The following is a 26,653-nucleotide window of genomic DNA, read 5'->3' as shown; positions in this document are numbered from 1 at the left end:
ATTAACTAGATTCTGTTCTTAGGCCACCAAGGAATAGAGCCCTAGTCCTCATGAAAAGAAGACCAGAAAGTCCCTCCATGTTTAAAAATTCAAAGTAACTTTGCTGTGTATCCTTAGGGTCAGAGAGTTAATCGCAATGGGTATTTGCCACCTTTTCTACATCAGGGCTCCCACACAATAACCCTTGTCTCTGAAGAGCACTGACTATCCTAACATAGACAGCTTTAAGCCTCTTATCAAAGTTTTGCATGTCCCAGCCACCCTGGAAGCCTTGGAATGTGCCCTCCCACCTTCCTCCAGGTTTCCTTTCTGGTGTCATTGAGTTAAGGGCGTCAACATAGCCATATGGAGATGGGAAGCTCCCCACTCCTAGTGATGATGCTGCTACTGTCCCCAACAGTCTAACGACATGATTTCTGAGAGAATTCTGACACAATAGCAGCTTCTTGACCTTCCTTAAGGTTGGAAAATCATCTTGTGAGTCATCTTTTCGAAAACGGTGTCAACATGTGTTCTTTTCACTGGAAAAGAAATAGACCCAATGGTAATTATGGCTTCCTGACACCTGCTCTTGGGAGACTCCATACTGGCTCTGTGTAGCATTCTCCCTCTTCAACTTCTAAACTAGTGTGTAGATAGAATGAGTCCCATTTTCTAGATGGTTAGACAAGGGCTCAGATATGACATGAATTACAGAGTATTTTAGTGTCAGAAAACTAAGTGGGATCTCCAAACTGACTCCAAATCCTTTGTTCTTCCATACAGGGTACCATTTCGCTCTTACCTCTGGTCTTGTCAATCTGGAAACCTAGGAAGTATTAGGATTTTCTTTTTGTGTGGCCAACTGGACCGAATTTGGCTGCCCTTTTCACCTCTGCCCACCATGATCATGAAGATAATTATCTCAGTGGAGGACCTTTGAGTAAGAGACTTACAGATCACTAAGAATAGAGACACTATACTACTTTTGTGATATTAAAGTGACTGAAAGAACTATCCTTTTTTAATTGATGAAGGCTCTGGTCTGTTCAGAGTGTGCTGTAAGGTCGGAAATAGTATTTAAAAACACTCAGGCTCTTCTATAGAGTGACACAATGCTTCCAAAGATTGCTAAAATATTCCCTTACCTCTGGCCATATGTCCCAGACCCAGGAATTCCAGGGCACCCACTTAGCAAAACTATTGTGGGATGGATCGCAGACATTCCAGGGTTTCCCGTGTTCCCCAGCAAGAATGACTGTAAGGACTGCACGGTCCCCAACTTTAGTGGGGTGCCCCCTGTACCCGACAGAGTGAAGGTAATGGACCTTGAGCAGTTTCCCAAGTTCAGCAGTGTGTTCCCTGTTCCCTCAGGCACAGGTGTGGCTCTAGGAAACCCCAGAGCCTTTACCCAACTTCAGCATTGCGCTCCCTATTCCCTGAGAACGGTGGAAATGGGCTGGAAGGTAATTGCTATTAAGAGACATGTCTGTGTTTCCCTTTCTCCCAGAAACCACAGCAGGTGTGCAGGCTTTAGGTCCGAGTAGCCACCTTCTTCCCAGCTGACAACACTTCTCTGCTCTGGCTCCATGAGACCGAGGTTTTGAATGTCTGCATCTGAGTCAGTGAGGCAGCTTGACACGGGACGCCAGCGTTCAGACAAAGGAGCAAGTCCATTTGGAGAAATGTCATATCCACGTCAGGACTGGAGGTAAAACCTCTCATTAACCCACCATCTCCTGGGCTTTTCTCTTTTCTCTTGTTGAGCCATGAAGTAAAACTTAAGTAATTTTTGTCAGCGTTCTGGATTTGGTGAAGGAGGTACTTAGTTTCTGAGTATGGAGCACATTGCAGGGGATCCCATTTTCTCTGTTTATTGACTGCTTATGTTTGTATTTTGAACAGCTGTTTCCTAGAAACACCCTTTCATTAGAAAGGGAAGGTGAGATTTATTCTTTGTGTATTTTTAAGATATACATCTAACAGTGTTTCTTCAGATGGGTCTAAGATAAGGGTGAGTGGCCACCATTTAGAGTTAGATGGCTTTTTGTCGTCAGATACAGATATGGGTGATGTCTTGTCATTTGTCAAAAGTGATGTTTCATCACTGATTAGTCTATTCATCCAAAGAATTTCAATTAGGGTTGAGGGAAAATTCAAAATTATTCAAAGGAGTCTTTTCCTGTTTAAAAGTTGAGTTTGACTATCTAGCTTTACTAGATGTATCATCTCAATATTTTGAGGTGTCATATTCTCTCTGTTGTTATTTTGATTGTGGAGTCAGAAAGAGAGTCTTTGGGAATTCCTTTGGATAGAGGCATGCTGGTGGCTTCAAGGGGCTTGGCAACAGGAGCCCTGGGCTGAGTAGTGGAACTGCTTGCCTGACACTGGGTGACTCAGGTTATCCCACAGAGTTTCTGTTTCCTCATTATGAGATTGCAGAAAGGTGAAATAAGTCAAGCAGAGAAAGATAATTACCATACGTATTCACTCATTTATGGAACAGGAGAAATAGCAGGGAGATCAGGAGCTGAAGGAAGAGAAAAATGAAGGGTGGGATAAACAGAAGGGGGAATGAACCACAAAAGACTATGGACTTTGGGAAACAAACTGAGGGTTTCAGAAGGAAGGGGTGGGGGATTGGGATAGGCCGGTGATGGGTATGAAGGACGGCACGAATTGCATGGAGCCCTCGGTGTTGTACGCAAACAATGAATCATGGAACACTACATCAAAAACTAAGGATGTAGTATATGGTGACTAACATAACATAAGAAAAAAAAGAAAAAGAAAAGAAAAAATTGATAGAAATTGATGGAAGGTCATATCTGTGGAAAGTCTTATTACACAGAAACTGTTCTGCCTAGTGAAGAGCAACTAAAAACGAGGTGATTTGAGCTGTATTATTCTGTAAATAATAATTTTAAAACTCCCAGTCCTAGGGATAAGCTATTTTATTGCATAAGGAGACCTGAGAAGGCTGCAATGAAAGATTGAGATCTCAGAGCACGTTCATGTTCCATGGATATGTCACTTAACAGTTTGCACAGGTAGGAAGGCAAGTGGAGATATATATGAAAGAAAGGGAAAGAAGGTGTGAACCATTCATTAGGTAGCCTTCTCCCTTTCTCAGGAAAGCCTTGGGCCAGTGTAATTTTGGAAGAAGAGGTGGAATCCTGGAGCTTGCAGCAGCAGGGGAGTTCCAGGTCTGGGTAGAGGTGACGGGTCCCAGAGGAGAGCTGAGTGCCTTCTGCACCAGTGTGTGGGCAGGGCGGGCTCCCGGGGTGGCTGTGGGTCTCCCATGTGACCGTTGTGACACGTGAGGGCTGCGAGCTGATTCCTGGCTGAGGACAGGTGAGGCACAGGTGGAGAGCTGGATGAGCACCTTCCTCTGGGCCTCTGCCAGCACACAGAGCCTCATTTGTCTGTCCCTGTCACTCCAATTCAGACTGTCAGAGTTGCCAGGCCGAGATGTTTGCTGGTGCTTCTTTCTTTGCATGTGTGTGAAGTTTCAAACCTGAGGTGATGGACATGATGGGTCCTCAGAAAATCTGTTACTCTTTTATTTCCTGCTCTTATTTCAATCAGTGAAGTGAATAGGACCTGCTAGTAGAAGGGGCTCTCTGTGTGTTTTATTTCCCGGTTTAATTAAACAATGGGAAAACAGTCTTGTGACATATTAAAACAATCCTTTGTGGGTTTTCATGTATTTTTCCCCCCTGGGGTGGGGGTGCTTACCTGGAGGCTCATCCGGGGCTCCGGAAGCTTGACAGGTGAGTCACTTGCGTCGTGAACTGGGGAATTGATGAAGAAAACATAATGAATGCTGGAGGTTGCCTGTATCATTTGGACTCAGACTACTCCGTGTAGCATCTGAACTCTTAATCCGTGAGGTGTGTCGGGATCCCTGAGGGTGTGGACTTTGCTTCAAGGGCTGAGGTTGTGTCTTACTCCTTATCTGGACCAGAGGCATGTTGTCTGGCAAGGGAGATCCAAATCTTTAGGTGACCATATCATCATCATCATTATCATGATTATTAAGTATTAATTATTATTATTACTTTAACAAAGCAAGAGAGACATTGACTTTGAGATAAAATTATCAAAAGGAACAACACAAGGTCAAATATATACGTGATGATTGAACTTGTGGTATCTCTCATTGGTGTGGGTCTTGTAGGGCTGCCCGAATGAGAAAGACCAAGGAATTCTACGTGGATAGAAGTGTGCTGTACACAGGGAGTGTTTTATTCCATCATTTGACCTCTTTCTCTGAAGGAAAAATAAGTGGTGACTGGAGCTTGATTCTGATTGGAAGGCCTGGGAGGCCAGTGTTCAAAAAAGCAGTGTTCATGCTGACATGGTGCTCAGTGCCCAGTGAGCGAAGGTTGGACACTTGGACTTGGAAGCAAGCATTGGTGTTCAGGGAGGATGTTGTCTGAGTTTGCAGCACATCGAGTCACTTGGCTGGTCTGCCTAATCAGGCCAGTTTCTGCCTTTCTAAGGGCAGCGTTAAAGTGGCTTGCAACCCTAGGGCATTTCCAGAGTGGTCTGCTTGGAACCCCTGTGTGGACCAGTGTAGACACAACCCAGGGAATTCCAGAGCTAATGATGAGCACGTTTGTGAGGCTGGAGTTTGCTTCTCTGTGACAAGGATTAAGCTGGAGTGGAAAGAATTCTCTGGGTCTTAGGACTCACTGAGCGGGTCCAAGCCTGGCAGGGTGGTCAGATCGATGTCTGTGTCCCAGGATTTTGGCCAAAGGGAGATTTGGGTCCTGGGCAGCGTCTCTGCTCAGCTTTCTTGGATGAGCACCTCAGCGAAGAGGAGTAAATGTGTGTGCTTTCCTGTCATTGAGGAAGGTGTCTGGTTTCAGGTTTCGTGTGCAGGTGGATTCCTCCTATGACTCCCTTAGCTGATGGTGTTCAGGGTGCAGGAGGTGGGTGGATGCCTTGTCCTGGGCATCCTGGCTGTGTAAGAGTCTTGGGGCAGCTTTTCTCCCAGGGCTTTGGACCAGGAAATTGGGGAAGTAGGTGGTGAAGGCATCAGTTGATGCCTCAGTTTCGTCCCAGCCAAGATGAAATGGAGAGTATAATACCTGCTATGGAAATATAAAGCAGAAGACAGCACTGGAGGTGCTGAAGGGGAGGTGGGGTGGTGTTTGGTACTCACTTATGGGTCAGGTGGTACTTCACTAGGAGCGTGATACTTGAGTGTAGATCTAGGGAAGGTCAGTGACATCACAGGAAGAGCATTCTAAACAGAAGGGAACGCATGTGCAAAGGTCCCAGGGCAGGAGCATACCAGGTGCGTCCATGAGCTGCAAGATGGCCCTGTGGCCACATGTGACAGCTTAGGACTTGACATCAGCGAAGTGACAGAATGTGACAGAAAGCCATTGCAGGGCTGTGACCCCATAAGACCTTGTCTCTCTGGGCCATCCTCTCTGCAGTGTTGAAAACAGATGACAGAGGGTTGAGGATGGGGAAGGGAGGTCAATGATGACTCTTTTCCAGGAACTCAGGCAAGAGATGGGCTCCAGTTTGGACTGGAAAGGTGGCTTGGAAGGAGTGGTGAGTCCTATTGTGGGTACGTCTTGAAGATGGAGCTCACAGGATTTGCCAATGGCTTAGACATTAGGGACGGGAGAAAGGAGGAACTGGGGTAACTCCCAGCTGTTGTGGGTTGTCCTGAGCAAGGGGAAGGAGAAGGTTTCTGGGGGTAGGAGGTAGTCCGTGTTCAGCATGCTGAGGAAGGTGCCTTTCCGGTGGATCTGCTGAGGTTTGTGTCCGGGAGAACTTTCACAACTCCTCCCTCAGCAACGTTCAAGTTCAAGTGTTCCCCACTTTTTAAAAGTTCATGGGAAGACACTCGGCTTTTTGGAAAGATCTCCATTATCAACTGGTTTCACTAATGGGAAGAAACCTGAAGAGGATTTTCCTCATGAAAAAGTCAAACAATGAGCTTTGCGTTCAGCATCTGTTTTGCGGAGAAGCACGACAGAGGTGGCGTGCACCCTAACCAGCTCCTTCCTGGGAACCGTTCTCCGCGTACAGGCACCAGCATTTTGAATTCTGTCTGTGAGTGTCTGCTATGCTTTATCTCCATTTATCTTTGGCATCTGTTAGGAGTTGTGTCCTGGGGCCTCAGAAATGCCAACGGTAAGTAAATTTAGGTGTCTGAGCATGATCACTACTTTTTCCATATTAATTAGTGGTCATTCCTTCTTTACACCCTTTCTGCTGTGAAAGGTTTCCTAGGAGTACTGTACTTTCAAAGAGCTGGGGAACCTGTACCCCATCCTGCAGGGTTCACTTTAGTCTCCATGCTGCACAGATCATTCCATGGCTGTCGGTTTTTAACATTCAAACACTGTATCTTTGACCGCCTTCACCCTCCCCTCCATTCCCTGAGTCAGGCACCCACCAATCTGTTCTCAGTATCTTTGCATTCAGGGTGTTTTTTTTGCATGTGGTATGTACATGAGAGAATCTGTAATTGCCCTTCTGTGTCTGAGCTCCTCAGGAGAAAGCCCCATCAGTCACCTGATAGAACACTTCCAGGGATCCCCTGTGATGCGAGGATGATGCCCTGCCCTGGAGGGGGGCCGCAGGTCTGCCCTCAGGAGCCATGTCTCCCATTCCAGCCTTCTTAGAATGTACCTCTTACAACCGAACCTAGGGTTAGGGGTAAGGCTTAGGAGAATGGGAGTTTTGATAGGTTGGATGTATCCAGAATTTCTACACTTGGGGGGTTGATAGCATGGGTTGGGGTGAGTGTCAAGCAGTGGGTTTGTGGCCAGGGTCCAGTGAATGTGGGGATTTGAGGGAATCAAGTATGGAAGACATTAGGATTTCTCCCTCTCAAACTCATTTCTTGAGTCCCAAATGAAATGGTTTCACTTTGGGTGGCATCCTGAGGTCTTACATGTGACTCAGACTTCTCCATTTCCATTTCTTTGGAGACAGACCTCTGGGAGTGGACCACTCAGAATCCAACCTACAATTAATGTCATGGAAGGGAGGATGGAAAGCCTGATTGACCGGCTCTAACACCTACCTGGGGGCTGAAGGGTGGGTGTGGGTTGAGGAGAGTACCGGTGTCACGGATGAGGGTCCAGATTTCCGCTGAAAGTGGGGGTTCACTGGCTTAGGTCAGGTGTTCACTTAGGTTTCTTCTCGCAAAACTTTCTGGAGTCCCAAATTGCACAGTTTAGTTCTGTTTGGCAGGCTACTGTCTTGACATTGCTCAGCGGTACCCGATCCCATGTGCCTTGGAGACACGCATATGGGAATAAAGCTAACAGACCCCAAACTAGATTTAAGGCGTGGGTCTAGGGGCATGGTTGTACAGATCAGCCAGCAGATGAGACCTTCCAGGGTCCTAAGAGGAGGGCGTGGTTTGGGTTGAATCTCAAACACAGCAGTTGCAGGTAGGGGGGCTTTGAACATGGGGGATTGTTGGGATTGGAACTTCTGGGAATTCATATTTCTTCTGCTCTGCATTCCTTCTTCAGGCCCAAATGGCACAGTTTCCATCTGTGTGGCATGCTGATTCGCAGGTATGGCTCAGGTTTCCCCAGTTGCTGTGTGTTTGGAAAGACCTGGAAAAGACCTCTGGGAAAACAACAGAGCATTTGGCTAGGGCTCAAAGCATGAGAGCAATCATCTCCTGGTTTTGAGCTCACCATTCCCATGTCCTGATTTGAGTAGGTGGGTTGTGGAGAAGGGAAGGCTCAGGGTTTTGGTCCAAGGGGACCCTGAATGTGGGAGCTAGCTGGAATGGACTCAGTGGGATATGCAGATTATTCATCCCCCAAATACCCTCGGCATCCCATATGGCATGTTTTGTTTCTGTGTGGCGTGCTGAGGCCTCAGGTAGTGCTTGGTTTCCCCAATCCCTATATCTTTGTGCCATGTCTCTAGGAGTGGACCCCTGAGTACCCAAGCTATGTTGATTGTCACGCCCTAGGAGGTTGCAAAGCCCCATCGACTGGCTTTGCCACTCTCTCGGAGCTGAGGAGAGCGGGCTGTGGAGACTGTTGGCACAGTGTTTAGGGGTCAGGGATCCACTGCAAATGGTTCTCTCTGGGCTTTGGTCAAGTGTTCCCTGAGGTTTCTCCTTCTCAGAGTGCTTTCTGGAGTCCAAAATGGCACCCTTTTCTTCTGTGTGGCAGGCTTTGTGTCCTGATATTGCTCAGTGGTCCCCATTACCTGGTCCTTGGAGCCAGAGGTCTGGGAATGGACCTCACACTATTCAGCATGGAGTTAGGCCTCAGGTAGGGGCATGGGTGCTCAGACAGCCTAGCCAATTCGACATTCCAGGGGCCTAAGAGGAGGGTGTGCTTTGGGATGAATATCAGACACAGGAGTTGCCCACAGGGGGGCTGTGGAAGTGGGGGCTCGCTGGGATTGGATCAGGTGGGCACTATTTCTCTTGCTCTGCAATCCTCTGCAGGCCCAAATGGTACAGTTTCCCTCTGTGTGGCATGCTGATTCGCAAGTGTGGCTCCGGTTTCCTCAGTCCCTGTGTGTTTGGTGCTTGGCTCCTGGAAAGATCTCTGGGAACCCATCCGATTATTGGGTTTAGGGCTTAGGAACCTGGGAGGGATGTCTCCTGCTTTTGAACTCACCATTCCCATGTCCTGATTTGAGTAGGTTGGTTGTGGAGAAGGGAAGGCTCAGGGTTTTCATCCAAGGGACTCCTGAATGGGAGAGTTGGATGGATTTGACTCTGTGGGATATGCAGATTTCCCCTGCTCCTAATAGCCTCTGAATCCCAGATGGCAAGCTTTATTTCTGTCTGGCATGCTCAGGTCTAATCCGGCTCAGGCTTCCCCAATCCGTATATATTTGTGCCATGTCTCTAGGACTGGAGCCCTGAGAACCCAACCTAAAGTTAGTGTCAGGCCCTAGGAGGATGGAAAGCCCAATTGACTGGCTCTGCAACCCTCTCAGGGCTGAGGAGAGTGGGCTGGGGAGACTGTTGCACAGTGTTTAGGGGCTAGGGATCCACTGGCAGTGGTTTTCTCTGGGCTTGGGTCAGGTGTTCCTGAGGTTTCTCCTTCTCAGAGTGCTTCCTGGAGTCCCAAATGGCACCCTTGTATAGTGTTGTGTCTCAGAGATAAGTGTTTGTCATTTTCATCAGGCTTCCACGACAAATTTGGTGAATGCTTCCATATTCATGAATGATGATGTTAGGGCTAAATGGGTTCCTGTACACTGTTCTTTCTTACCGATGAGTTTATGGCACATTGGTTACTTTGCCACAACCACTTATGATAGGGTTTCCATATTAACCAAAGGTATTGTACGTTGTAAGATGGTTCCTGTACACTGTTGTTTCTCAGTTATATGTTCTCAGGCCTTACCAGTGGTACCATAACCACCTTAATTCATGCTTCCATCTTCAGGAAGGCTGACGTGACTTGAAGGGCATTATCCTGATACCGTTGTTTCTTAGCTATAAATATGTGCACATTTCCCTAGGCCTACACACCCAATGTGGATGCAGGATCAACATTGAGGAGGCTGATGTTAGTTGGAGGTGTTTTCCTGTACACGGTGGTTCATTACCAATAAGGATGGGGAATAGTCCTCGAGATTCCAGAACCTTTTCATTAATGCTTCCATATTTGTGAAAGATGATGTTAATTGTTAATGCTATTCTGTTAGTGGTGTTGTCTCGGGATAGGTATGTTGTCCTTTCCTTCTGATTCTACCTCCTGCTGGATTCGTGTTTCCATATTCATGAATGGTGATGTTCATTGTAAGTGTTTCCCTTCAGTATAATGTTGTTTCTTAGATTATGTATGCGATACTTAGGTGATTCTTACACGCCCTATTTTTTAAAAATTTTTTTATTATATTGTGTTAGTCACCGTACAGTACATCCCTAGTTTCTGATGTAAAGATTGATGATACATTAGTTGCGTATAACACCCAGTGCACCATGCAATACGTGCCCCCCCATCACCCATCACCAGGCTATCCCATTTCACCACCCACTCCCCTCTGAAGCCCTCAGTTTGTTTCTCATCATCCAAAGTTTCTCATACTTCATTCCCCCTTCTGATTACCCCCCTACTTTAACCCTTTCTTCCCCCACTGATCTTCCTAGTTCTTATGTTCCATAGATGAGAGAAACCATATGATAATTGTCTTTGTCTGCTTTACTTATTTCACTTAGCATTATCTCCTCCAGTGCCGTCCATGTTGCAGCAAATGTTGAGAACTCATTCTTTCTGATAGCTGAGTAATATACCATTGTATATATGGACGACAACTTCTTAATCCAGTCATCTGTTGAAGGGCATCTAGGTTCCTTCCACGATTTGGCTATTGTGGACATTGCTGCTATGAACATTGGGGTGCATATGGCCCTTCTCTTCACTACGTCTGTATTTTTGGGGTAAATACCCAGTAGTGCAATGGCTGGATCATAGGGTAGCTCAATTTTTAACTTTTTAAGGGACCTCCACACTGTTTTCCAGAGTGGCTGTACCAAATTGCATTCCCACCAAAAATGTAGGAGGGATCCCCTTTCTCCACATCCTCTCCAGCAATTGTTGTTTCTTGCCTTGTCAATTTTTGCCTTTTTAACTGGCATACGGTGGTATCTTAGTGTGGTTTTGATTTAATTTCCCTGATGGCAAATGATTTAGAACATTTTTTCATGTGTGTGTTAGCCATTTGTATGTCTTCATTGGAAAAGTGTCTGTTCAAATCTTCTGCCCATTTTATGATTTGTTTATTTGTTTCTCGTGTAATGAGTTTGAGAAGTTCATCTGCTTCAAAAATGAAAAGAGAACCAAAAAATGCCTTTGCCAACATCAAGGTGAGAACAAAAAAGAACCTCTCTGTCTCCCGTAAGATTAAAGTCATACTGACTTGTACATATTGAAAACATAAGAAAAAGTCTGTCACTTTCTGGAATCTTCTTCCTCATCGTAATGTGTAAGTGTACATAACACAAAACAGAGCAAATATATAACGCTGCCCTAAATGTTCCTTCCCTGCAACACTCCCCTCTTTGTGAAGGTTGTGTCTCCCAGGCAGCTATCCTGACTTGGGTTTGAATATAACTCTCTTCCTTGCTCTCTAAAATGTTTTAAAAGGTTCCTTCATTTAGTGTCGACAATAACACTATGTTTTTTTTTTCAAGTGAAAAATAAATATTCCTGGTTCACAACCACGACAGCACCGAAGGCTGGCTGTTCCTCCTGGCCACTTCCCAGCAGAACCAAGCATGTGTATATAGATTCCAGCACAAATGGGCTCATCCTAGAAGGATGCTTTGGAGGTCTGAGAAGGACTATCCACTCCATGGGTGAGAGAGAAGGCGAAGCTATTCCCCCTTGGAGCATTCCTTTTGGGGCTTAAAATTGTCTTGGACATGCATGAAAGCATTGCGTTTCCTGAAGCCCAAGGCTGGAACAGTCTGAGAGCATCTGACCTTGCCAGGGACCAGGCACACCCCTGCAGGGAGGGTTGGTGCAGAAGGGAAGGGACAGGGCTCTGAGTGTGGTTTGCAGCTAGAGGGGTCCGTGGAAAGGGCCGTGTGTGTGTGTGTGTGTGTGTGTGTGTGTGTGTGTGTTTGGGGCCCTGCTCATGATCCCAGTCATGCCTGTGCAGGGTGTTGAGCCAAGGATGCATCTCCTGGACCCCTTCACTCCCAGAGCTGCAACTCATGGGGGTGGTGGCCCAGCATTCAAGGAGCTGGAAGCACCACACTCCCCAACCAATCACCCCATGGGGGTGGATCTACGACTCTGGCGAACCCGGAGCAGCCCAAGGACACAGACTGGGAGCCAATGAAGGGGAGATCTGAGAGAGTCAAACTGTGCAATTCCTGGCTGAGTCAGTGTGTGCTGTGTGTCCGTGGGGAGGGGTCTGGGAGTAGGGGCATCCCAGGTGAGAGGCGGGGTTCTGGAAGTGCATGTGGAGAGAGCTCATTGTGGAGAATCAGGGGAGTTTTCTTTGTCCCTTGAAAGTCTCTTCTCCCTTGTCTCCATCAACTGGCCATATGACCCAGACCCAGGAACTCCAGGGCACCCACTCAGCAGAGCTCTTGTGGGATGGGTCGCATACATGCCAGGGTTTCCCGTGTTCCCCAGCAAGAGCGAAAGTAAGGACCGCATGGTGCCCAACTTCATTGGGGTGCCCCCTGTCTCCTGACACAGTGCAGGTATTGGACCTTAAGCAGTTGCCCAAGTTCAGCAGGGTGTTCCCTGTTCCCTCAGGCACAGGTGTGGTGCTAGGAAGCCCCAGAGCCATTACACAACTTCAGCATTGTGCTGCCTCTTCACTGGGATCGGTGGCAATGGGCTGGAAGATAACTACTACTAAAAGACAAGTCCGTGTTTCCCCTTCTCCCAGAAACCGCAGCACGTGTGCAGGCTTTAGGTCTGAGGAGATGCATTCTCCCCAGGTGACAATTCTCTGCTCTGGCTCTGCTAGACCCCAGGTTTTGAACGTGTGCATCTGAGTCAGGGAGGCAGCTTGCCATGGGACGCCAGCGTTCAGACAAAGGAGCAAGTCCATTTGGAGAAACGTCATATCCACATCAGGACTGGAGGTAAAACCTCTCATTAACCCACCATCTCCTGGCCTTTTCTCTATTCTCTAGTTGGCCATGAAGTAAAACTTAAGTAAATAGTTGTCTGCGTTCTGGATTTGCTGAAGGAGGTACTTAGTTTCTGAGTATGGAGCACATTGCAGGGGATCCCATTTTCTCTGTTTATTGACTGCTTATGAATGTATTTTGAACAGCTGTTTCCTAGAATCACACTTTCATTAGAAAGGGAAGGTGAGATTTACTCTTTGTGTATTTTTAAGATATACATCTAACAGTGTTTCTTCAGATGGGCCTAAGGTATGGGTGAGTGGCCCACCATTTAGAGTTAGATGGCTTTTTGTCATCAGATACAGATATGGATGATGTCTTGTCATTTGTCAAAGGTGATGTTTCATCACTGATTAGTCTTTTCATTCCTAAGAGTTACAATGAGGGTCGAGGGAAAATTCAAAATTATTCAAAGCAGGCTTTTCCTGTTTAAAAGTTAAGCATGACTATCTAGCTTTACTAGATGTATCATCTCGATATTTTGAGGTGTCATATTCTCTCTGTTGTTAATTTGATTGTGGAGTCAGAAAGAGAGTCTTTGGGAATTCCTTTGGATAGAGGCATGCTGGTGGCTTCAAGGGGCTTGGCGACAGGAGCCCTGGGCTGAGTACTGGAACTGCTTGCCTGACGCTGGGTGAGACAGGTTATCCCACAGCTGTTTCCTCATTATGAGATTGCTGGTAGGTGAAATAAGTCAAGCAGAGAAAGGCAATTATCATACATATTCACTCATTTATGGAACAGGAGAAATAGCAGGGAGATCAGTAGGAGAAAGAAGGGAAGAGTGAAGGGTGGGGTAAACAGAAGGGGGAATGAACCATGACAGACTATGGACTCTGGGAAACAAACTGAGGGCTTCAGAGGGGAGGGGTGGGGGATTGGGATAGGCCAGTGATGGGTGTGAAGTAGGGCACGTATTGCATGGAGCCCTGGGTGTTATACGCAAACAATGAATCATGGAACACTACATCAAAAACTAAGGATGTAGTGTATGGGGACTAATATAACATAATAAAAAATTTTAAAAAAAGAAAAAACAAGAAATTGATGGAAGGTCATATCTGTGGAAAGTCTTTTTACAAAGAAACTGTTCTGCCTAGTGAAGAGCAACTAAAAATGAGGTGATTTGGGCTGTATTATTCTGTAAATAATCATTTTAAAATTCCCTGCCCTAGGGATATGGTGTTTTATTTCATAAGGAAGCATGAGAAGGCTGAAATGAAAGATTGAGATGTCAGAGCACGTTCATGTTCCATGGATACATCACTTAACAGTTTGCACAGGTAGGAAGGTAAGTGGAGATAAATATGAAAGAAAGGGAAAGAAGGTGTGAACCATTCATTAGGCAGCCTTCTCCCTTTCTCAGGAAAGCCTTGGGCCAGTGTAATTTTGGAGGAAGAGGGGGAATCCTGGAGCTTTGCAGCAGACATTGGAGTTCCAGGTCTGGGTAGAGGTGACGGGTCCCAGAGGAGCGCTGAGTGCATTCTGCAGAATGGTGTGGGCAGGACAGGCTCCCGGGGTGGCTGTGGGTCTCCCGTGTGACCGTTGTGACAGGGGAGGGCTGCGAGCTGGTTTCTGGCTGAGGACAGGTGAGGCACAGGTGGAGAGCTGGCCAAGCCCCTTCTTCAGGGCCACCAGCCTCAGCCAGCACACACAGCCTCATCGTCTGTCCCTGTCACTCCAACTCAGACTGTCAGAGTTGCCTGGCCTTGATGTTTGCTGGTGTTTCTTTCCTTGCATGTGTGTGAAGTTTCAAATCTGAGGTGATGGACATTATGGGTCCTCAGAAAATCTGTTACTCTTTTATTTCCTGCTCTTATTTTGATCAGTGAAGTGAAACGGACCTGCTAGTAGAAGGGGCTATCTGTGTGTTTTTATATCCTGGTTTAATTAAACAATGGGAAAAGAGTCTTGTGAAATATTAATAGAATCCTTTGTGGGGGTTCATGTCCCCACTCTGGGGTGGGGGTGCTTACCTGGAGGCCTATCCGGGGCTCTGGAAGCTTGATCTGGTGAGTCACTTGCGACTTCAGCTTGGGAATTGATGAAGAAAACAGAATGAATGCTGGAGGTTGCCTGTATCGTTTGGACTCAGACAACTCCGTGTAGCATTGGAACTTTTCACCCGTGAGGCATGTCGGGAACCCTGAGGGTGTGGGCTTTGCTTCATGGGCTGAGGTTGTGTCTTCATCCTTACCTGGACCAGAGCCATGTTACCTGGCAAGGGAGATCCAAATCCTTAGGTGACCATATCATCATAATCATGATCGTGATGATTAATTATTAATTACTATTATTATTTTAACAAAACAAGACAGACATTGACTTTGAGATAAAATTATCGAAAGGATCAACAGAAGGTCAAATATATATGTGATGATTGAACTTTTTATCTCTCATTGGTGTGGGTCTTGTACGCCTGCCCGAAAGAGAAAGACCAAAGAATTCTATGTGGGTAGAAGTATGCGGTACACAGGGAGTGTTTTATTCCATCATTTGACCTCTCTCTCTGAAGCGAAAATAGAGTGGTGCGTGGATCTTGGTTCTGGTTGGAAGACCTGGGAGACCAGTGAATCAAAAGGGCAGTGTTCATGTTGATATGGTGCTCAGTGCCCAGTGAGCAAAGGTTGGAAGCTTGGACTCGGAAGCATTGGTGTTCAGGGAAAATGTTGTCTGAGTTTACAGCACATCAAGTCACTTGGCTGGTCTGTGTAATCGGGCCAGTTTCAGCCTCTCTAAGGGCAGCTTGAAAGTGGCTTCCACCCTAGGCCATTTGCGGAGTGGTCTGCACGGGACCCCTGTGGGGGCCAGTGTAGGCACAACCCAGGGAATTCCATAGCAAACGATGAACATGTTTGTGAGGCTGGAGTTTGCTTCTCTGTGAGAAGGATTGAGTTGGAGTGGAAAGAAGTCTCTGGGTCTTAGGACTCACTGAGCGGGTCCAAGCCTGGCAGGGTGGTCAGATCGATGTCTGTGTCCCAGGATTTTGGCCAGAGGGAGATTTGGGCCCTGGGCAGCGTCTCTGCTCAGCTTTCTTGGATGAGCACCTCAGGGAAGAGGAGTAAATCTGTGTGCTCACCTATCATCGAGGAAGGTGTCTGGTTTCAGGTTTCGTGTGCAGGTGGATTCCTCATATGGTCCCTTACCTGATGGTGTTCAGGGTGCAGGAGATGGGTGGAAACCCTTGTCCCAGGCATCCTGGCTGTGTAAGAGTCCTGGGGCACCTTTTCACCCAGGGCTTTGGACCAGAAAATTGGGGGCAGTATGTGGTGAAGCCATCAGTTGATGCCTCAGTTTCTTCCCTGCCAAGATGAACTGGAGAGTATAATAAGTGCTATGGATATATAAAGCAGGAGACAGGACTGGGGGTGCTGAAGGGGAGCTGGGGGTGGTGTTTAGTATTCACGTAGGGGTCAGGTGGTATTTCACTAGGAGGGTGATACTTGAGTCAAGATCTAGGGAAGGTCAGTGACATCACATGAAGAGCATTCTAAACAGAAGAGAAAGCATGTGCAAAGGTCCCAGGGCAGGAATATACCAAGTGCATCCATGAGGTGCAAGATGGCCCTGTGGCCACAGGTGACAGCTTAGGACTTGACATCAGCGAGGTGACAGAGTGTGACAGAAAGCCATTGCAGGGCTGTGACCCCATGGGACCCTGTTTCACTGCGCAAATCTGGCTGCAGTGTTGAGAAGAGATGACAGAGGGCTAAGGATGGGCAAGGGAGGTCAATGATGACACTTTTCCAGGAACTCAGGCAAGAGGTAGGCTCCAGTGTGGACCAGACAGGTGTCCTTGGGAGGAGTGGTGAGTCCTATTGTGGGTACGTCTTGAAGATGGAGCTCACAGGATATGCTGATGGCTTAGATACTGGGGATGGGGGAAGGAGCAACTGGGGTAACTCCCAGTTGTTGTGGGTTGTCCTGAGCGAGGGGAAGGAGAAGGTTTCCAGGGGTAGGAGGTAGTCCGTGTTCAGCATGCTGAGGAAGGTGCCTTTCCCTGTGGATCTGCTGAGGTTTGTGTCCAGGAGAACTTTTCACATCTCCTCCCTCAGCAACGTTCAAGTACAAGTATTCCCCACTTTTTAAAAGTTCATGGGAAGACACTTGGCCTTTTGGAAAGATCTCCGTTATCACCTGGTTACACTAATGGGAAGAAACCTGAAGAGGATTTTCCTCATGAAAAAAGGCGAATGGTGAGCTTTGCGTTCAACATCTGTTTTGGGGAGAAGCACGACAGAGGCGGCGTGCACCCTAACCAGCTCCTACCTGGGAACCCCTCTCCACAATCAGCCACCAGGACTTTGATTTGTGTCTGTGACCGTCTGCTATGCTTTATCTCCATTTATTTTTTTAATGTTGTTTTATTATATTATGTTAGTCACCATACAGTACATCCCTGGTTTCTGATGCAAAGTTCAATGATTCATTAGTTTCATATACCACCCAGTGCACCATGCAATACATGCCCTCCTTACTACCCATCACCAGTCTATCCCCTTCCCCCACCTCCTTCCCCTCTGAAGCCATTTATTTTGGCATCCATTATGAGTTGTGTTCTAGGGCTTAAGATATGCCAATGATAAGTAAATTTAGGAGTCTGAGCATGGTCACTAATTTTTCCATATTAATTAATGGTCATTCCTTCTTTACACCCTTTCTGCTGTGAAAGGTTTCCTAGGAGTACTGTACTTTCAAAGAGCTGGGGAACCTGTACCCCATCCTGCAGGGTTCGCTTTAGTCTCCATGCTGCACAGATCATTCCATGGCTGTCAGATTTTAACACTCGAAAAATGTATCTTTGACCATCTTCACCCTTGCCCCCTTCCCCAGAGTCAGAAACTGTTCTCAGTTTCTATGCGTTCAGTATTTTTTTTCCCCATGTGGTATGTACATGAGAGCATCTATAATTACTCTTCTGTGTCTGAGTTCCTCAGGAGAGAGCCCCATCAATCGCCTGAAAGAACACTTCCATGGATCCCCTGTGAGGCGAGAATGATGCCTGGCCCTGGAGGGGGACCGCAGTTCTGCCCTCATGAGCCATGTCTCCCATTCCCACTTTCTCAGAAAGACCTCTCACAACCAATACTAGGGTTAGGGGTAAGGTGTAGGAAAATGGGAGTTCTGATAGGGTGGACATGTCCAGAATTTCCACGCTGGGGGGGTTGATGGCATGGGTTGGGTAGTGTCAAGCAGTGGGTTTGTGGTCCGGTGACAGTGAATGTGGGGGATCAAGGGAATGAAGTACAGAAGACATTAGAATTTCTCCCCCTTGACCTCCTTTCTGGTGTCCCAAATGTAATGGTTTCACTTTGGGTGGCATGTTGAGGCCTTAGGTATGACTCAGGCCTCTCCATCTCCATATCCTTGGAGCCAGACCTCTGGGAGTGGACCATTCAAAATCCAACCTACGATTAGTGTCATGGAGGGGAGAATGGAAAGCCCGATGAACCGGCTCTAACACCGACCTGGGGGCCGAAGGGTGGGTGTGGGTTGAGGAGAGTGTCGGTGTCACGGATGAGGGCCCAGAGTTCCACTGAAAGTGGGGGTTCACTGGGCTTAGGTCAGGTGTTCACTTAGGTTTCTTCTCACAAAACTTTCTGGAACCCAAATGACACAGTTTTGTTCTGTGTGGAAGGCTACAGTCTTGACATTACTCAGTGGTACCCGATCCCTGTGTTTGGAGACAGGCATATGGGAATAAAGCTAACAGACCCCAAACCAGAGTTAAGGTGCGGTTAGGATCATGGCTGTACAGATCTGCCGGCAGAAGCGACCTTCCAGGGGCCTAAGAGGAGGGCGTGGTTTGGGTTAAATCTGAAACACAGCAGTTGCAGGCAAGGGGGCTTTGAATGTGGGGGAACGTTGGGACTGGAAGAGCTGGCAATTCATCTTTCTTCTGCTCTGCATTCCTTCTGCAGGTCCAAATGGTACAGTTTCCATCTGTGTGGAATGCTGATTCACCGGTATGGCTCAAGCTTCCCCAGTCGCTGTGTGTTTGCCTCCTGGAATGACCTCTGGGAACCCAATGGAGCATTTGGCTTAGGGCTCAGGAGCATGCGAGGGACCATCTCCTGGGTTTGAGCTCACCATTCCCGTGTCCTGATTTGAATAGGTGGGTTGTGGTTAAGGGAAGGCTCAGCGTTTTGGTCCAAGGGTACCCTGAATGCGGGAGCTGGCTGGAATTGACTCAGTGGGATATGCAGATTTTTCATCCCCCGAATACCCTCAGCATCCCAGATGGCGCGTTTTATTTCTGTGTGGCATCCTGAGGCCTCAGATAGGGCTCAGGTTTCAACAATCCCTATATCTTTGTGCCATGTCTCTAGGAGTGGACCCCTGAGTACCCAAGCTACGTTGATTGTCACGCCCTAGGAGGTTGCAATGCCCAATCGACTGGCTCTGCCACCCTCTCGGGGCTGAGGAGAGTGAGCTGGGAAGACCGTCCCACAGTGTTTAGGGGTCAGGGATCCGCTGGAAGTGGTTTTCTCTGGGCTTTGGTCAGGTGTTCCCTGAGGTTTCTCCTTTCAGTGTGCTTTTTGGAGTCCCAAATGGCACCCTTTTCTTCTGTGTGGAAGGCTTTGTGTCCTGATATTGCTCAGTGGTCCCCATTCCCTGGTCCTTGGCGCCAGACGTCTGGGAATGGACCTCACACTATTCAACGCTGAGTTAAGACTCGGGTCTAGGGGCATGGCTGTTCAGAGGAGCCAGCCAAGGCGACATTCCAGGGGCCTAAGAGGAGGGCGTGCTTTGGATTGAATGTCAGACACAGGAGTTGCTCGCAGGGGGTCTGTGGAAGTGGGGGCTTGCTGGGATTGGATCAGGTGGGCATTCTTATTTCTCTTGCTCTGCATTCCTCTGCAGGTCCAAATGGTACGGTTTCCCTCTGTGTGGCATGCTGATTCACAAGTGTGGCTCATGTTTCCCCAGTCCCTGTGTTTGGTGATTGGCTCCTGGAATGATCTCTGGGAACTCAGCCGAGCATTGGGGTTAGGGCTTAGGAGCCTGGGAGGGACCATCTCTTGGTTTTGAGCTCACCATTCCCATACCCTGATTTGAGTAGGTGGGTTGTGGAGAAGGGAAGGGCAGGGTTTTCGTCCAAGGGACTCCTGAATGCAGGAGTTGGATGGATTTGACTCTGTGGGATATGCAGTTTTCTCTTGCTCCTAATAGCCTCTAGAGTCCCAGATGGCACGCTTTCTGTCTGGCATGCTGAGGCTCTAATCCGGTTCAGGCTTCCCCAATCCCTATATCTTTGTGCCATGTATCTAGGAGAGGAGCCCTGAGAACACAACCTAACATTAGTGTCAGGCCCTAGGAAGATGGAAAGCCCAATCGACGCTCCGCAACCCTCTCAGGGCTGAGGAGTGTGGGCTGGGGAGACTATTGCACGGTGTTTAGGGGCCAGGGATCTGCTGGAAGTGGTATTCTCTGGGCTTCGGTCAAGCGTTCTCTGAGGTTTCTCCTTCTCAGAGTGTTTTTTGGAGTCCCAAATGGCACCCTTGTATAGTGTTGTGTCTTTCTTTGTATAGTGTTGTTTCTCAGAGATAAGTGTTTGTCATTTTTGTCAGGCTTACATGACCAATTTGGTGAATGCTTCCATATTCATGAATGATGATGTTAGGGCTAAGTGGGTTCCTGTACACTGTTCTTTCTTACCGATAAGTTTATGGCACTTTGGTTACATTGCCACAACCACTTACGATAGGGATTCCACATTAACCAAAGATATTGTACGTTGTAAGATGGTTCCTGTACACTATTGTTTCTCAGTTATATGTTCAGAGGCCTTACCCAATGGAACCATAACCACCTTGATTCCTGCTTCCATCTTCAGGAAGTCTGATGTGACTTGAAGAGCATTATCCTGACACCATTGTTTCTTACCTATAAGTATGTGGAGCTTTCCCTAGGCCTACACACCCACTGTTGAAAAGGGATCTGTACTGAGGAGGCTGATGTTAGTTGAAGTTATTTTCCTGTACATGGTGGTTCATTACCAATAAGGATGGGGAATAGTTCTCGAGATTCCAGAACCTTTTCATTAATGCTTCCATATTCGTGAAAGATGATGTTAATTGTTAATGCTATTCTGTAAAGTGGTATTGTCTAAGGATAGGTATGTGGTCCTTTCCTTCTGATTCTACCTCCTGCTTTGTTCATGTTCCCATATTCGTGAATGGTGATGTTCGTTGTAAGCGGTTCTTTCCTGTATACTGTTGTTTCTTAGATTATGAATGTGGTGCTTTGGTGATTCTTACACCCCCTATATTTAAAAAATTTTTTATTATATTGTGTTAGTCACCATGCAGTACATCACTGGTTTCTGATGTAAAGTTTGATGATTCATTAGTTGCGTGTATCACCCAGTGCACCATGCAATACATGCCCACCCACCACCCATCACCAGCCTATCCCATTCCACCAACCCCTCCACTCTGAAGCCCTCAGTTTGTTTCTCAGAGTCCATAGTCTCTCATGCTTCATTCCCCCTCTGATTATCCCCCGTTCTTTATCCCTTTCTTCTCCCACCGATCTTCCTAGTTCTTATGTTCCATAGATGTGAGAAAGCATATGATAATTGTCTCTCACTGCTTGACTTATTTCACTTAGCATTATCTCCTCCAGTGCCATCCATGTTGCAGCAAATGGTGAGAAATCATTCTTTTTGAAAGCTGAGTAATATTCCATTGTATACATGGACCACATCTGTGGTGTTTGAGTTTCTTCCAAATTTTTCCTTGTGGTTGAGTTCCAATTTCAGAGTGTTGTGGTCTCTGAATATGCAGGGAATAATTCATCCTTTTGGTATCAGTTGAGACCTGTTTTATGACCCAGAACATGGTCTATTCTTGTGAATGTTCCATCGGCATTAGAATAGCATGAGTATTCTTTGGTTCTTGGTGTAGTGTTCTATATATATCTATGGGGTCCAACTCGTCAAGTATGGCAATCAAAGCTCTTGTTTCTTTGCTGATTTTTTGCTTAAGTGATCTGTCTATAGCTGATAGTGGAGTGTTGAGGACTCCTACTATTATGTATTTTTATCTATATGTCTCTTTATTCTGGTTAAGAGTTGGCTTGTGTATCTTGCTTCTCCCCTGTTGGGGGCATATATATATATATTTATTATTGTCATATCCACTTGTTGGATACATCCTTTAGGAATAATAGAATGCCCTTCTGTGTCTCTAACTATAGTCTTTAGTTTAAAATCCAATCTGTCCGATGTGAGAATGGCTACCCCTGCTTTCTTTTGAAGTCCATTGGCGTGATAGATGGTCTCTTGTAGACAGCAAATGGATGGATCATGTCTTTTTATCCAATATGCAACTCTGTGGCCTTTTATGGAAACATTTAGGCCACTTACATTGGGACTGATTATTGAGAGAGATGATTTTAATGATGCCATGTTGCCAGTAAAGTCTTTGTTTGTATCGGTTGTGACTTTCTGTTCTGTATCACTCTAGGGGCCTTTTTACCTTTATAGAATCCCCCTTAATATCTCCTGTAGGGCTGGTTTCGTGGTTACAAAATTGGTCAATGACTGACGATTCTGGAAGGTCTTTATCTCTCCATCAATTCTGAATGACAGCCTTGCTGGATAAAGGATCTTTGGCTGCATGTTTTTCTCTGAAGAGCTTTACAAATGCCCCCCCCACCCTTTCTCTCATTCCAGGTCTGTGTAGACAGGTGTGACGTAATTCTGATATCTTTGCCTTGGTACATGACAAATTTCTTTGCCCTGGCCGCTTTCAATACTGTATCCTTGGATCTAATACTTGCGAATTGCACTATGACGTGACGTGGCGTAGGTTTGTCGTGGTTGAGCTTGGGAGGGGTCCTCTCTGCCTCTTGGACACAAATGTTTGTTTCCCTTGCTAGATTAGATAAGTTTTCAGCTACAATTTGTTCAAATATCTCTTCTAGACCTCTGTTTTCTCCACCCCCTCGGGGATGCCAATGATTCTGACATTGGAACGTTTCATTGAGTCAGTAATCTCCAGTAACCTACATTCCTGAGTGTGGATTTTTTTTGAGTCTAGATTCTATTTTCGCTTTTTCTTCTACTAACCCATCCTCCAATTCACTGATACGTTCTTCTGCCTCATTCCACCTGGCCGTCAGAGCCTCTAGTTTTGACTGCATTTGGTTCATAGAATTTTTAATTTCTGCCACATTTGCTCTCATTTCCGCCCTTAGAGATTCTATATTCTCATTAACATTTTCGTTAATACCTTTTTCAAGTCTATGCATCATCTTGACCATTGTGACTCTGAATTCCATTTCTGATAATTTGGTTATATCCATATCCATTAGTTCTGTGGCAGAGGCCACAGACTCATTGTCTTTTCTTTGCTGGGGGGGATTTCTCTTTCTCATCATTCTGATGAGGAGAAGCTGAGGGTTTGTCCAGAGCCCAAATTATTGACTGGGACCCAGGCCGTGTGCCCTTGTTTTATAGGGATCTTAGGGATGTGGGCTTCCCGGTCTCAGTCTGGTTCCAGTGAGCACACCAGAGCTCTGTTTCAGTCTGGGGGCATGCATTCCCCAGCTCACGGTCTCAGTCTGCTCTCTCGCGGGTACTGGCCCGCGAGGCCGCCCTCTCCTCCGTGCAGGTGACTACCATTTCCTGGCGCCCGAATGCGGTCGCTCCCTCTCCTTCCATTTATCTTCCGATATCTGCATGCGGTTTCATGGCTCTCTGCTTCGAACCTCAATACTCAGCGCAGGAGATGTTCATTTGTAGAGATCCAGATGTATCTTCCTGAGTGTCAGGCTGATTCCATGGATGTTCAGGCTGGTCTGGTACCTAGCCAACTTGACTCAGGGGACCGGCTGAAAAAGGGGTCCCCTACTCCTCCGGCATCTTAACCCCCAGTCCCCACTTTCCTTTCATTTTCACACAACCTTTTTGAACGGCTTTCCTCCTCATGACAGATGTGAATTGAGAGTGCTTTCTGTGTAGTGTTCTTACGTAGTTAAATGAATGGTTTTATCTTGATCCTTGCAGACCCTGTTTTCCACAATGCTCCCACTTCATGACACCAGATCTGAGGTGCAAGATGCTTTTATATAGAGTGATCTCTCCTAGCATAAAGCAGGTAACACCTTCCTTATACATTCGTGGACACTTTTGAAAAACTTGCCATCTTCCTAACATTAGATGTGACATGGAAGATGATGTCTATTCAGTGCTCTGACTGAGATTTCTGTATATTGCCCTTTCCTTAAGGTTCAACACACGTATTGGGAAACACGTGTCTCTTCATGGGTCACGATGTTAGCTCGATGTTGCATTCTATCAACACAGACTTGGTTCTCACAACTACTTAGAACCTCTCCTTATGCTTTCATTCACACTTCTCCAAATACTTCCATCTTCATTACAGAAGATGTGAGTTGGAAGATCTTTTCCAAAGGGTGTTCTTACCTGAGGATACAGCACGTTCCTTAAGTTTTCATACAGACTTTTGGAAAACACATCCATTTCATGAAGGTAGATGTGAATGGGAAGGTTGTCTCTAGATGGTGCTCTTTCTTAGTGTTAAGCGTATGGCACTTCTCTTAAGGTTCAACACAGATATTTGAAAAAGCTTCTCTCTTCATGCGTCAGGATTCTTGAAGTTGCTTTTTCTATACAGAGGCTTGGTGCTAACAGTTGAGTAAATGGCATTTTGTTACACGTTCCCTCTCAAGCCAATGCTTCCAGCTTCATGAGAGAAGATGTGAGTTTCAGAGAGTTTTCTACGGAGTTCTTTCTTAAAATTACTTACAATAATTCCCTTAACGCTGAGAAACACAGTTCTGAGAATGCTTCCAACTTCATAAAAGAAGACGGGCTTTGAAGGATATTCGGTATGGTCCTTTCCTGAAGTTAAGTCTCTGTCACTTTCCTTATGCTTTCAGCACAACTTTGCAATTGTTTCCATCTTCATGACAGATGTTGTGGGTTGTAAGATGCTATCTACCCAGTGCTCTCCCCTACTATTAAGTTTATGGCACTTTCCTTAAGGTTCAACACACAGGGAAGAAAACCCTGGTTGATTCATTCTTTAGGCGGCAATTTCGATATTGTAGTCTATCTATACAGGCTTGGTTCTCAGAATTAAGTAGACTTCACTTTCTTTACGCTCTAACACACACTCTTGCCAAGGCTCCCATCTTCACTACAGAGTGGTGAGCTGAGACATGGTGTCTATACAGTGTTCTTTTATCCTGTGAAGCAATGCGCTTTATGCTTCTGTTTTCTTACACACTTTTGCACATGCTTCCGTTTTCATGACAGAAGACTGTGAGATGCAAGATGCTTTCTCTACCGTGTTCTTTCTTAGACTTCAGTACAGGGCACTTTCATTCTGTTTTCTTAGACACCTGTGCAAACGGTTTCATCTTCACGAAGGATGACGTGAGTTGGAAAACGGCTTCAACACAATGTTACTTCTTAAATTGGTTAATGGCCATTTCCTTATGCTTTCATTCACACTCTGAAACATGCTTCCATCATCATGACAGATGATGGGGGTTGGAAGACCCTTTCCACCCTCTCTTCTTACTGAGAGTTATGTCTATGGCAGTTTCCTTAAGGACCAACACATGTATTGGGAAACCCTGGTATCTTCACTTATTAATGTTGCTGTCTCTCGACACAAACTTGGTTCGCTGAATTGACTGATGGAACTTTCTTTTCGTTTTCACACTTTTCGGACGTCTTTCCTCCTCATGACAGATGTGAGTTGAGAGATGCTGTCTGTGTAGTGTTCTTACGTAGTTAAATGAAGGGCATTATCGTGATGCTTGCAGACACCGGTTTGCACAGTGCTCCCACTTCATGACACCAGATGTGAGGTGCAAGATGGTTTTGTGTAGAGTGTTCTCTCCCAGCGTAAAGTAAGTGACAATTTCCTTATGGATTCGTAGACAATTTTGAAAAACTTGCTATCTTCCTAACATTAGATGTGACATGGAAGATGGTGTCTATTCAGTGTTCTGACTGAGATTTGGTCTTTCCTTGTATAGTTTTGTGTCTCAGAGATTAGTTTTTGGTACTTTCGTTAGGCTTCCACGTCCCATTTGGTTAATGCTTTCATATTCACAAATGAGGATGTTAGGGCTAATTGGGTTCCCGTACACTGTTGTTTCTTACAGATAAGATTATGGCATTATCTTTATGTTCCCACAACATAAAGATGATCGGGGCGCCACCGATCATTCAGGGCGGGAGAACGGGCAAGGCCCTCGGAGCCCCCGGCGACCTTCGAAGGCCCCCCACGCCGAAACCCTTGGGCCCACGCTCCCCCTCCCCAGCGCCCTCAACTCAGACCGCCCCTCTGCTCGCTGCACAGCCATCTGCTCCGACCTGCCGGCCTCCTGGGGGCTAACCCTAACCCTAGGTCAGCCCCCGAGGGGCCCTTCCCAAGGGGCCTGGCGCCGCAACCCTAGGGATTTGGGACCCCAGAGCCCCAGAGCCAGACTCACCCTGCCACCAGGCCCCCACCTGGGCCCATGGGGGCGCCGCCGACCATTCAGGGCAAGAGAATGGGCAGGGCCCTCTGAGCCCCCTGCGACCTTCGAAGGCCCCTTGCGCCAAAACTCTTGGGCCCACGCTCCCCCTCCCTAGCACCACCTCGGACCGCCTCTCCACTCGCCTCACAGCCCTTGGATCCGGTCTGCTGGCCTCTGGGGGCTAACCCTAACCTTAGGTCGGCCCCCGAGGGGCCCTTCCCAAGGGGCCTGCACCGCAACGGTGGGGATTTTTGACCCCCGAGCCCCAGTGCCATACCCTGCCGCCACTCCACCACCGGGACCCATCGGGGCGCCGCTGATCATTCAGGGCGGGAGAACGTGCAGGGCAGTCTGAGACCCAGCGACATTCAAAGGCCCGCTGCGCCAAAACCCTTGGGCCCACACTCTCCCTCCCAAGCTCTCTCACCTAGGCCGGCCCCTCCTCTCGCCACTCAGCCATAGGCTTGGGCCTGCCATCCTCCTGGGGGCTCACCCTAACCCTAGGTCGGCCCCCAAGGGGCCCTTCCCAAGGGGCCTGGCGCCACA

At 47.0% G+C, this 26,653-nt stretch overlaps 1 long non-coding RNA gene across 1 annotated transcript; it reads left to right on the top strand.

Moving 5' to 3' along the window:
- Positions 1-722: 722 nt before the first annotated feature.
- Positions 723-25,961, top strand: LOC117800873. Its single transcript, XR_004623199.1, has 7 exons — positions 723-922; positions 1,490-1,690; positions 11,141-11,305; positions 12,407-12,553; positions 13,777-17,701; positions 18,523-18,716; positions 23,616-25,961. It is a non-coding gene; the product is annotated as an uncharacterized LOC117800873 (long non-coding RNA).
- The last annotated feature ends 692 nt before the right edge of the window (positions 25,962-26,653 follow it).

This window comes from Ailuropoda melanoleuca, unplaced genomic scaffold (assembly GCF_002007445.2).
Source record: "Ailuropoda melanoleuca isolate Jingjing unplaced genomic scaffold, ASM200744v2 unplaced-scaffold8595, whole genome shotgun sequence".
Lineage (NCBI taxonomy): Eukaryota > Metazoa > Chordata > Mammalia > Carnivora > Ursidae > Ailuropoda > Ailuropoda melanoleuca.
Note: the sequence above shows the minus strand (reverse complement) of the source record. Positions and strands in the feature narration are given on the sequence as shown.